This window comes from Pteropus vampyrus, unplaced genomic scaffold (genome assembly GCF_000151845.1).
Source record: "Pteropus vampyrus isolate Shadow unplaced genomic scaffold, Pvam_2.0 Scaffold199, whole genome shotgun sequence".
Lineage (NCBI taxonomy): Eukaryota > Metazoa > Chordata > Mammalia > Chiroptera > Pteropodidae > Pteropus > Pteropus vampyrus.
Window position 1 is genome coordinate 2,509,070 of NW_011888980.1, and position 12,545 is coordinate 2,521,614.

The following is a 12,545-nucleotide window of genomic DNA, read 5'->3' on the forward strand; positions in this document are numbered from 1 at the left end:
ATAAGACTGGAAAAATATACATTAAAGTTTTAACAACTATCACTTGATAGTGGGATTATAGGTTATTTAAAATTTATCCTTTTTATCTCGTCTGCTCTCAGAAGCTAATCAGGGTCAGGCCTGGTTAGTACTTGGATGGGAGATCACCTAGGAAGACCAGGTGCTGTAAGCATTAAAAAAAAATTATTCTTTTTATTTCTCAATGTTTGTTAAATTTTCTACAATAAAAATATATTTTAATAAGAAAAAAGTTATATTATTTAAATTGTAACGAACTTAGAAGGTTGTTGGATAGATTTAAAGTTACAGTATATGAAAAAGCGGGTTGTAAATCATAAGACACTTACAAAGGTTAATTATTGTTTCTCAGGCTTTAAAGCAGCTGCAGACCGCATTATCCTGAAACCAAAGGTGAGCACTGGAAAGTCTCTTTCATACATTGATCTCTTCTGTCACAATCTACCTTGTGGACAATACCTTATAAAACATGAATTTATGCAACCGCGAAGAATTTGGATTTTTTAAATTGCAAATAAAAGTCATGCAGAATTATCTTAGTGTGTACAGCTTCAGGTTTTAATGAATTCTTAAACATTATTTCTGTTTTAGGATAGGTAAAATTTGCGAATACCTTCATCTTCTTAGAACTAGACCAGATTTTGATTCCTCTGACCACAATGAGATGGAAATTTCAGGACAATAATCAACCAAATTAATAAAAGGGTATATTTATTTTCTATCTGTATCAGTCCCCAAGTACAAAATCAGATCTTGGAGAGAGCACAGCAGTGACTCACTGGATGACAGAAAAGTCTCGGTGGGGTGCTGTGCTGGCAGAACGTGCTGTAAATCTGTCCCCTGGAACTTACTGGAAATCCATCATCTAGGGTGCTAAGGAAAGCTATTCATGGGGAGGTGTCTCATCAGAGACACTTCACTATGAAACTGCCTGAAGGGTGCCAGCGACTAGCCACTGGATGCTGGTGGTCACTGTGTGCTCCGAAACCATGTGTTGTTGGAGAAGCCACCTAAGGGGGCTTAGTGTTGGTCTTTGCTGTTGGCAGATTAGGCACTCAGCAGTAGCATTAGCCAGGTCAGCTGTAGCAAGGGTAACTCCACATTGCTGAGCCCATGTATAACCTCCATCCCAGCCACCACAGCCACTTTGTTCCAGGGTCCATTGAGCAAACACTGGAGTGGCTGGAGAAAATAACTGATATGTCAGAGAGGATCATTTTGTCTACTTGGTGAAAAAGAGCCATCTCTGCAGTAGAAGATGCCTTTGGGCAGGCTTCCATGTGGAACATAAATCTCTGCGCTATTCATGCCCATTCAGAGCAGTCCATCTACATACCTCTACCCCCAAACTTCCTTTCATCAATCTTGCAATCCTATTTCTTTCAAGCCCCTAACCCACCTGTCTAACAATTAATAACTGTCCATGAAGCAGTATAGATCTACATTTCTGGCCATCTCTCATTCTAGACATGGACAGCCAAATCTATTGCTCAAATTTCTGCCCATTGGAAAGACTTTTTTTTCCACTATTGTCCTTTAGGGTCACCCCTGTGTAGGGCTGTAATGCTGTAACTGTCCACTTTAGAAGGACTATGTCTTTCTTTGGGGAATTTATTTCTCTTGACTTCAGTGGTAGGCAGAATAATAATCCTCCAAAGATGTCCACATTGTAATCCAGAACCTGTGAATATATTACTTTACATGGCAAAGAGACTTTGCAGATTTGATTAAATTAAGGGCCTTGAGATAGGACGATTATCTTGAATTTTCTGGATTATTCTGAATTATCTGGATCCAATCTAAATACATTAAACCTTAAAAACAGAGAGCCTTTCCTGGCTGTGGTCAGAGAAAGATGTGACTACAGAATATGAATCAGAAAGAGGCCACAGCTGCTGGCTTTGAAGAAGGAGAAAGGAGATCATGAGCCAAGCAATGCTGGGATGGCGTGGAGCGGGGGGAGAGGGGGTTTCTAGAAGCTGAACAAGGCAAGAAAATGGATTTTCCTCTAGAATCTCCAGAAAGGAATGCAGCCCTGTCAAAATCTTAATTTTAGCCCAGTAAAACCTATGTCGGACTTCTAATCTACAGAACCATACTATAATAAGTGGCTTATTTTAAGCCATTAAGGTTGTAGTAATTTATTACAGCAGCAATAGAAAACTAATACGACCTCCATGTTGGCTATACATAAATGAGAACTATCATATGTACACTGACTTCCTAGAGACACATTACGTACTCAGTTTGAAATGTGATTATACTGGGATTTTTTTCTTTTTAACTTTGTAGATAGAAAATATAGATAGGTTCTTTACTTCTGAATTGGAGAAAGTCTCATTGTTATGCAATTATCATCTTTACCAACCCCCAACTCCCACCCCTAAGGTCAGGATAACTCATTCTCTAAGTGAAGGTACCCTTACAGAAACCTGCATACAACAGGGGCTTCATTCATGTTTGCTGATGATTATGACAATAGTAATGACCATAGATGAGGCACTTTCTCTAGTCATTAGGGAAAAGAAAACATAAAAACAAAACAACAACAGACCCTTCTTTAAAAGATTCTAATGGATTGAGCTCTACTTCCATATATAAACCAGAAATTTTTTCTTTAAATTAGCTGTTATACTTTACAGATATGCTTGTATGTGCTCAGAGTATCTCTGAAAAGTAAATAAACTGATAACAATGGTTGCCTTTGGGGAGAAGTGATAAACTGTGGAAGGAGGGAAACTAATGTTTATTGAATACCATATTATGCTTTTAGATTGTACTGTATGCTTTTAGATTGTACCTACTAAAATAACTACTTGACTTTTTTAAGTTGAAGCTTTTATATTAGCTTGTATATTGAATTTTATATGGAGAAGAGACCTTTCTTGTATAGATCAACCTGCACTCATGTATAACAGAGGAAACTGTGATGAGAACAAAGTAAGTGGCATTACATTGTGAACTCAAGTTTTAAAACTCCTCTTTAAAAAAATTACATGTATATGGGTGAATATGTGTGTTTGTATAAAGATCTAGAATATACACTAAAAGTAAGAGTGTCAGTCTTTGGATGGTGGATAAAGTGATTTTCATTTTCTTCTTTTTGCTTTTGTAACTTTCTAAATTTTTATTAGGGACATCGCGCTCACTTTTGTAATTAGAAGAGGAGCCATTTTAAAAGACAAAACTTTCCCATGACTGAAGCCCAGCTCACCTGACTGTATCATTTCCAGTTTCCAGTAACAAAGAGAAAGTTACTCAGTTGTTTCCTGTAAAAGAAAGAGCTCTGGAGTGGTGGGGGTGGTTATGGCCCGCTGACCACCCTGATCAAAATCTCAGGAGGGCAGTTCCTCACCAACAGGACTGGTCTTCAGTGTGGTTCATCAAGAAATTTGAATTTGCAGTTGGTACATCCCAACTCTATCAGCTGATAGGAAATTAATTGAGATAAATTAAATTAACAAGTAACTGAATTATACCCAGAATAATAATTTGTTGACAACAAGGGATGCACTCTTCTGGTAAGCAAACAGCTCTGGCCTACTATTTTCAAGTGTTTTCAGCAGCAATATGCTTTCTCCAAGCAATTGTTTTGTTTTGTATTTTTGTGAACTACCGATATGTAAAATAGAGAAAATGAAGCAGCTCTGGTTGCAGATAGAGGAAAGACCTACTCAGCCTCATGTGATCCTTCTCCTCCAGATGCCCCCTAATGTGGCTCTTTAGACTTCCCAGGACTTCAAGGAATACTATTTAATACCAATTCACCTACTGGTACCAAATGAATAAGCAGCAGATTGTTTAATGAGCATACACCTGAAACAAGGAGAATTGGAGGAACACTAAATCCAGGTTGTGGGAAATACCTGGTGAGTTTTTCCCATTCTGCAATAACATACCTTTTTGAGAGATAGGAATATACATTTCCTGACAAATAGACTCTCTCTGCCTTCAAAAGCATTAGATGGTGGTGGACTGGTAAACCATCTCTCTGAAAACAGAAAAAAATAAACAAACTAAAAGCCCTGGTCTACAGCAATTGCCATTTGCCATGGTATGAAGACTTCTACCATGGCTTATTTCAAGCTACCAACAGAATTTAACAATGGCTTGCAAACTCCCTGATTATTTAACAATCAATTCTAAACCTGTGCTGCTGACTCCAACAGAATACTGCTATGTTTTTGTGTGTGGTGCACGCAGAACACGCCCTGCAATTTCTTCTTCATTTGCTCACACATTTAGGTTATCAGGCTATAGTTTTCTCTGCTGATGTTCCTATCTTGATGATATATCTAGATCACCGTTATAAAATTTAAAGATTTCTTGAATCTCTAACAATCACATATCTACAAACCACCTCTTGGATGGTTTCTGGAAAAGGCAAATCTATTTGTCATGTGTTAATCCTTACTGGCTTTGTTCAGAGGGCAACCAAATTCTGGAAATCCCACTATTTATTGATAGTGATTCTGACATATTGCAGTCATCTCTTTGGGCTGGTGGTGATTTCATACCTGACAGGCCCTTTCTTCCCTGAATCATGTTACTATTTATTCCTAGAAATGAGATGGACAATTTTAATAAATTCAGTGTTTGCACAGCATGGAAGAATTGGACCTGAACCAATAATTGGGTTAGTCCCTTTTTACTGTTTATTATTCACATGTTCTGGTTTTATACTGAGGACCTGAATGACCAACCAGTTCTGCCTGCCATGAGAGAGAGAGTAGCTCCTTCATTCAGTTTTTCACAAAATCATGTAAGATTACCATTTTGTGCAGAATCACAAACATTATAAGGTGTTTCTATTCATTTCCTGAGCCATGTTAGCTAACATTAATGGCTGATGTGAAGTAAAGAAATTTTTAAATAACTGTTTGCCAAAATATCTATCAGAATATCTATCAAAATATTTGAAACATCAGGTACATCAAATTACCTGAAACCCTCAGCCTAGGAGTCACTCATCTGAGGTAAATTATAATTCTCCAAAGGAACTTATAGCTATGAAATATTTAACCTATGTGGGAGATGCCTTGGCAGTGAGAAACACAATTTTTATATATTTGTGACTTTATTGAAAAAGAAATGGGCCATAAAAGAGAGATTATCATGAAGGGGTGGGAAGAAGGTTCAGAGCTCAAAAGGTCATGTGCAGGCTCTGGGCAGAAGGAGGCATAGCAAGCTTTGAAAGTTAAATAGAAATCCACAGTAGTAGGAAGTGAGAGAATGAAAGACAGCCTTTAATCCTGTTACTATTCTTTTTTTCTATTGCTGGCTTTGGTTCTAGCATATATATGATTCTGGAAAACAAAACAGTGTTCTCTTTTCTAACAGAAGTGCTTTAAATTCCATTGGCACTACACTAAAACTAAAAAGTATATAAGAACAGTGTGAAGACATAGCAGCCTAGTACACAGCCCTCTGCTCTATGAATTAGTAGCAATCATGAGTATTAGTCAACAGATTACTCCTGGAAGGGCGCCAGCATGTAACCAGATCAGGTATCACTAACAATTACAGGAAGATGAAAGGAGACAGTAGCTAAAAGTAGAATTTGAGCTGGGCGTGCAGCCTGGAGCAACTGGAAAGCCAAATCATAATATGTGCAAAATTGATCCTTCCGGTCACTCTTCGGGCGACTCCCTTATTGCCAAGAAGGGTTTAATTGAATTAGCAAAGGCCTGTGGGAGAAAGCCTTGTGCAACCTTGAGCCTGGCTAGATATTCTTAGCTCTAAAGCAAAGTTATTTTGGGAGAATCATCATAATTCACTTGCTTCAGCACTTAAGCCCATGTTGGATATGGTCCCTGAAACTCAAAAAAATAAAAAATAAAAAAGCTCTGTATGTAACATTTCATCAACTTTACTACTGTTCCTATACCCACTCCTCCTCAGCTTCCACTGCCTCTCAAATGAATATCTTTATTTCATATTGCACAATCCAGTCTGTCTTTTGTGTCCCTCCATAAGCATCTTTCTCCCTAAAATAGCTAAGCATATCTCTCCCAAGAAGTCTCAAGTTATATCCTCCATTATTTAATCAGCCACTAGGAGAGCACTGCCTATTGACACGCTACATGACTGCTTGATACCCTCACAGTATGTGTCAGCAATGTGGGCAAACCCTGGATATTTTTATTTTTACATATGAAGAAACAAAGACTTAGAAAGGATAAGTAACTAAAAAGAACAGCCTCCATACTAGCTATTATTGATTAAATATTTAGATATGCTGGAACTGTACTCAATTTATATACCTTCTCTTAGAATCAGGATCCTAAGGCTCAGCTCTGGCTTTAGTTCTCTTTGCACTATATATAAATTATACTTACAATTAATTTAAAAAGTGCTATAGTACAAGTCCATGGAGAACGTCGTTGAGGTGCGTAGCAGGTTTATTCATAATAGCCAGAAAACTGGAAAAAAAACAAATGTCCATCGACATGTGAATGGTTAAACAAATTGTGGTCTATCTATACACTGGAACATTACTCAGCCACAAAAGGAACAAACTACTGATACAGAGAATAACATAGACAAATCTCAAAAACATCCTGAGCAAAAGAAGCCAGAGACAAGAGAGTACATATTGTTTGATTCTACTTATATGAAATTTCGGAAAGCACAAATCTAATCAATAGTGACAGAAAACAGATCAGTGATTGCTTAGGACTAGGGAGAGGGGCTGGGGGACAATTAACTGAAAAGGGCATGAAGGAACTTTGGGGAGAGATATAAATGTTCTATATATATTGATTGTGGCAATGGATATACAGGTATACACATTTGTAAAAATTCATTGAGCTGTACACTAAAAATGGGTACATTTCACTATACATAAATTATGTCTTATTAAAGCTGATTTTTAAAAAATAAGTAAATAATAAAAGAAGAGGGAACAAGTAAAAGAAGAGGAAGTGCCTAATTGCCCAGAGTGGCTAAAGAAGGTTAAAAAAAGGAGGTAAATAATGTAATTCAGCTTTGAAAGATGAATAGGAGTCACCAAGAGTGGAGGAAGAAATGTGAGTGGGAAATGAAATAATGGGCTTTCCAGACATAAACAGAAAAACAGGGAGTTGGAGACCTTGAAATGAGAGCATTGTGAAAGGAGCTTATAGTGATGAAGAGGAGCCATCTCTAAAGGGAGTTAGTAGGAGAAACTGATTCTATATGTCATTGGTAAGCCATGACACTTCTCCAGACCTCGAGTCTCTCTTTTCAAAAACTGAAGGGTTGGGAGGTAAACAAACAAACAAACTGAAGGGTTGGGCTCAACAATCTCTAAAATAGTATTTCCTAGCAAGTGTATTAAGTAGCATTAAAGTGACAGGAATGGCCCATAGGCAAGCCGACAGTCCTTTGGCTGACCTTGTCTGCCCACTCTGGCATGTAGAGATACTGAACCCCTCAGCCATTGTGGCAGCAGAGTCCCTGGATCTGCAACTTCCAGCCACAAATCTCCCTATTCATTTTTCTTGGGATACAGTATATATAATACTTTTTAACATAATGAGTTAATTCCCTAGGATCCTCCAAAGATAACCAATGGTATTTTTTCTTTAGTGTCATTATAAGCTCACAGATTTTAAACATATTCGAAGTATTTTAATACTTTACAGTTATTAGCCATAATAATGCTCAAATTTCTCTATCTTTGGCCAGTGAAAATCTATCCAAGTTGGTTTCAAGAAACAACCTTTGAAACAACTGTAGTTGTCTTTGATAGCTTTCTTGTCTAGTATTATAAGATATTCCAGCTCCATCTTTTACTTTCCTGTCCCAAACCTGAAATCAGCCATTTCTCCAAGGAGTCCTAGCACTCTTTCCTACTCAGCTAAAAATATCTAGAAACAAAGACCAATTGGATAGCAGTCACCAGATTATACCCTCAAAATTTTTTCAGTAGATCATTGTTTTCAGGTCTCTTAAATAGTGCTAGGAAAATATGGTTAATTGCAAATATGTGCACAAATCTCTCCCCTTCCTATATGTAACATGTCTCTTTGCAATGTAACTTTGACGCTCCTCCCATCGAGAGATGAAATCTATTTATCTAACCCTAGAATATGGGCATAGCATGCAACTTGCCTTGGCTAATGAACAACAGCAAAGGTGACAAAATTAGAGAATTGAAAAACACATGTATGACAGGTGCTCACTCATTATACTACTGTAAACAAGCCTGGGTTAGCTTCCTTGAAGATAAAGAACCACGTGGAGAGAAGTATCCATCATCCTGGCTTTCCCAGCTGAAGCCCCAGACGTGAATTATACTATCCTATACAATCCATTCCCAAACTAGTTAGCTCAAACCAGAAGAACCATCCAGCTAAACCACAGAATCGTATGAAATAAAAATATTTATTATTTTAAGCCATTAAACTTTAGGGTGGTTTGTTAAGCAGCAAAAGCTGACTGATATATAAAAATAAGTATTTTAAAGATAAAACATATCATGTGTTTATACTAATACTTGTAACTAAAATCCAAATTACAGGGTGTTTAGTCAAGCCTTGATCTTCCACTGAAACTTCTTTCTCCTACTCTAAAAATTATGAATTTAAACAACATGGACATGATTACTCATTCGTTTTATCTCAAACTACACATACAAAGGTCTCAGAATAATAGTACCAATACTACCTCTATCACGGGTTGAGTTCTCTGGAAGTTCACACTGAAATGGAGTTTAGGATACAAAATAAGAAAGGGAGGAGGAGGAAGCAGAACTGGGCAGAAGCCAGATCAATGTGAGGCACGTGATTGGGTCCTTCAAAACTCTGGCCAACTCAGCAAAGAATATTATAATGAATTATGCCCATCACAGGTGCCACATGTTGGGCCAAACTAACCAGACCTTTACATTCCTGTCCTACTTGGTCACCAGACGTGGGCTGCACCAGAAAAGGCATACATCTGGCATGGTGTCTCTCAACTTGAGGTCAGCCCTAAAGCTGTCTACTGACCACAGTCCTTTCTCTGATGTATTGTCTTAGTAGCGCTTCTCCATGTCTACGACAACATCCAACAATATGATTATTGAAAACAGTTTAGGATTATTTTTATTGTTCTTTTTGGCCTTAAGGTATATACCTCTATGTATATGCAATCAAATCACTGTATTTTAAAGATATTTGGAATAATGCCTCTGTCTGAAATTAAGCCATCAGTTAGATCTCTTTTCAAGTGTATGTGTTTATATTTTAATTTTACATTTAATTTTATATCATGATTATGTAAGACATTTACATGGTTCCAAAAGTAAATATATGAACAAACTATATTTGAAGAAACCTAACTACTGTCTCCACTCTATAGGTAACCTGTTATTTTTTAATTTAGTGCTTTGTCCTTCCATTTTATTGTTAATTTTAAATCACTTCACTAAGTAATTTTAAATAAATCATTTTGTTTGATAGTAAGAATAATTTTGTTAAGTCTTACATTTACCCAGAACTTCATAGTTTACAGACGTGTTCTTTGGTTCATGCTTGCATTGTGTCAGAGGCTTCCGGGGGAGAAATTTACCTTAAGTCTTTTAATGGACCTATTCTCAAATGGGATGTGATTCTAAAAGACACACATTCTCCTCCCCTGAAAATTACAAAGACTTAGGCAATTTTTACTTTTTGCATCCAAGTCATCACATAGGGTGTGCATGCCAGTGTATGGAGCGAGCCTTCTGAAAAATGGAGGAAGTGCCGTAGGTTAACTAACGTTTCTTTCCAACTGTTATTTGGATCAGGCCTCTCTATTCTTTCTTGGTTCCACTCCAATGGCTAAATTAAATGAAAAGAATTTGTTATTCACTTCCACAATGCAGCACATACGATTTGGAACATGGTTGCCAGGTGCTGTGGGGGATACAACAAAAGACAATACCCAGTGCCTGACTCCAGAAGCCAGGAATCGAGTGGATTTTCAAAAAGCCTTTTCAACAAATGCCCAGCATTTTTGCTCATTGAAAACACTCCCAGTTTGCATAGAATTTATATTTTCTAGGAAGCTTCATCAAATATAAGGCTTCGAACCAGAGTTTGGGAATAAATTTAAATACTTCTACTGCTATATCTTCAGATTAATTGCAGAAAAACTGTCTTTCGACTTTAGGATCTTACCTATGGTTCTGTAACACCACACCCATGGGTCTTCAACATTTCTATGCAGGGTGATAGCAATAAGGTAACATACAGCAGCTCCCTCCGACATAGTGCTCCCACTGTGAACAGAGCCTGGGGAAAAAATGCTAAACACACTGTCAGGAAGACTTACGTTAATATTTCCACATAGCAGCAGCTGTTTTCTCTCTGAGGTTTTGAACTAGACTCTCGAGAGAACTGCCTCTAAAACAAAGCTAGTTGAAACAGTTTCACAAAGGAGCTATTAAAAAAAATAAACTCATGAAATAATTTACTTCATATCTTATTTCTAAAACCTCGTAATTAGGAAAGAAACTAAAGAAAAGGCAAAATAACTTTTTTCAACGTTGTCAACCTTTAGAAGGTTAAAGATGCAAAGGTCTGTCATTGTAAAATTTAGCATCCGTGGACAGCAAGATATTGTTTTGGTGTTTTTAAAGGAGGTCATTGCAAAAACATAATTGAAATTATAAATCCAAATCACATGACCTTGTAAGCATTTACTTGCTAGCTGCTACAGACATAAAGGAAATAGATGATAATACTAATGCTATTATTTTGAATTTAGTGAATACTTACCTTGTATTAGACAAAGGGAACAAACAGCAAACTATGGCCTGTAGGCTAAACCCAGAACTTTGTCTGGATATAAGATCTTAAAAATACTATCTTCATTACTATTTGTGTTTCTTCATAATCTACTCATTTATTTTTCTTTTTTGGCAATTTAAAGAGCTCGACTTTCTGGCTAGCTAACTTTGATGTGTGGGAGTATATGTGCATAGAGTCTGGAGTGAGCTTTGGATCCAAAGAATGGTTTGACATTTTGAAATGGTTGGGGTAAAAAAAATATTTCATGGCACATGAATATTATATATAAAATTTACACTTCAGCATCCATAAATAGCATTTAATAGGAACTTTACTGCACCCACTCACTTATATGTTATCTAAGTCAGCTTTTATGCTACAACAGCAGAGTTGAAATGTTACAACAGAGACCATATAGTTCACAAAGCTTAAGATGTTTTCTATCTGGCTCTTTACAGAAGTTTAGCGAGCCCTGTATCAGGCAGACCAGAGGTGAAGCATACACTGATAAGGAAAAAACAAGATACTCTGCCTCACAGAATTTACCACCGAGATACTATTTCATTCAAATCTCACAACAATTCTAAGGGAAAGGCACAATATTATATTATCTCCATGAAGTAATTGAGGTGTGTTTTCATTATACTCACAAGGCCACCGAAGGGCAGAAAGGTCAAGAATCTTTGTCACAGTCCACACAAATGGATGAGGGAGGCAAGACCTGCAGCTCATTCCAAACTGGAGCAATGTACTGCCCATTGGAGTTAAACTAAAAAACAAACAAACAAACAAAAAGAACTGACTATGAAGAGAGCGAAATACAGCAAGTCCTCAAATAACATCTTTTTGTTTAATGTTTCATTATAATGTTGATGAGATGTCATAAGAACTTAACTCTTGTTTATATTGATTAGCCTATGGTAAAATTGGTTTAATTTATGTCATTTTTCTTAAAGTCACAAAACCTATATACGGCGTTAAGTGAGGACTTCCTGTAGTAATGAAGGTATTACTTTATCAATAGACTTTATCAGTTTTAAATTACAGAAAAATTGAGCATATAATACAGAGAGTACCGACACATTAACCCCACCTCAGCACACAGTTGCTCCTATTAATAGCGCTACATTAGTGTGGTACATTTGTCACGAATAATGAGCCAATATTGGTGCATTACTGTTAACTAAAGTCAGTACTTTATTCAGATTTCCTTAGTATTTCCCTAATGTCCATTTTCTGTTCCAGATCTCATCCACAATACCACATTACATTCAGTTGTCATGCTTCTTTAAGGTCTTCTTGGCTGTGACAGTTTCTCAGACTTTTCTTGTTTTTGATGACCTTGATAGTTTGGAGGAGTACTGGTGAAGTGTTTTGTAAAATAGCACTCAGTTTGAATTTGCCTGATGTTTTTATCACAATAACTAGGGTTATGAATTTGGGGGAAGAAGACCTCAAAGGTAGAATGTCATTTTCATTACATGTATCAACATGATTTGTAACGTTGTTGACCTTCATTACCTGGGTGAAGTAGTATTTGCCACGTTTCTCCAATGTTCAGGTATTCTCTTTTCCCCCTTTTCCATACTGTACTATTTAGAAGGAAGTCACTATGCACAGCCCACACTTAAGAAGAAGGAGTCATGGTCTCCTTTAGGATGGATATTTACATAAATTATTTAGAATTTTCATCACAGGAAATTTGTCCTCCCCATTTATTAATATACTCAATCATTTATATTGGTACGGACTCAGATTTTTTTTTATACTTTGGGTCATAATCCAATACTA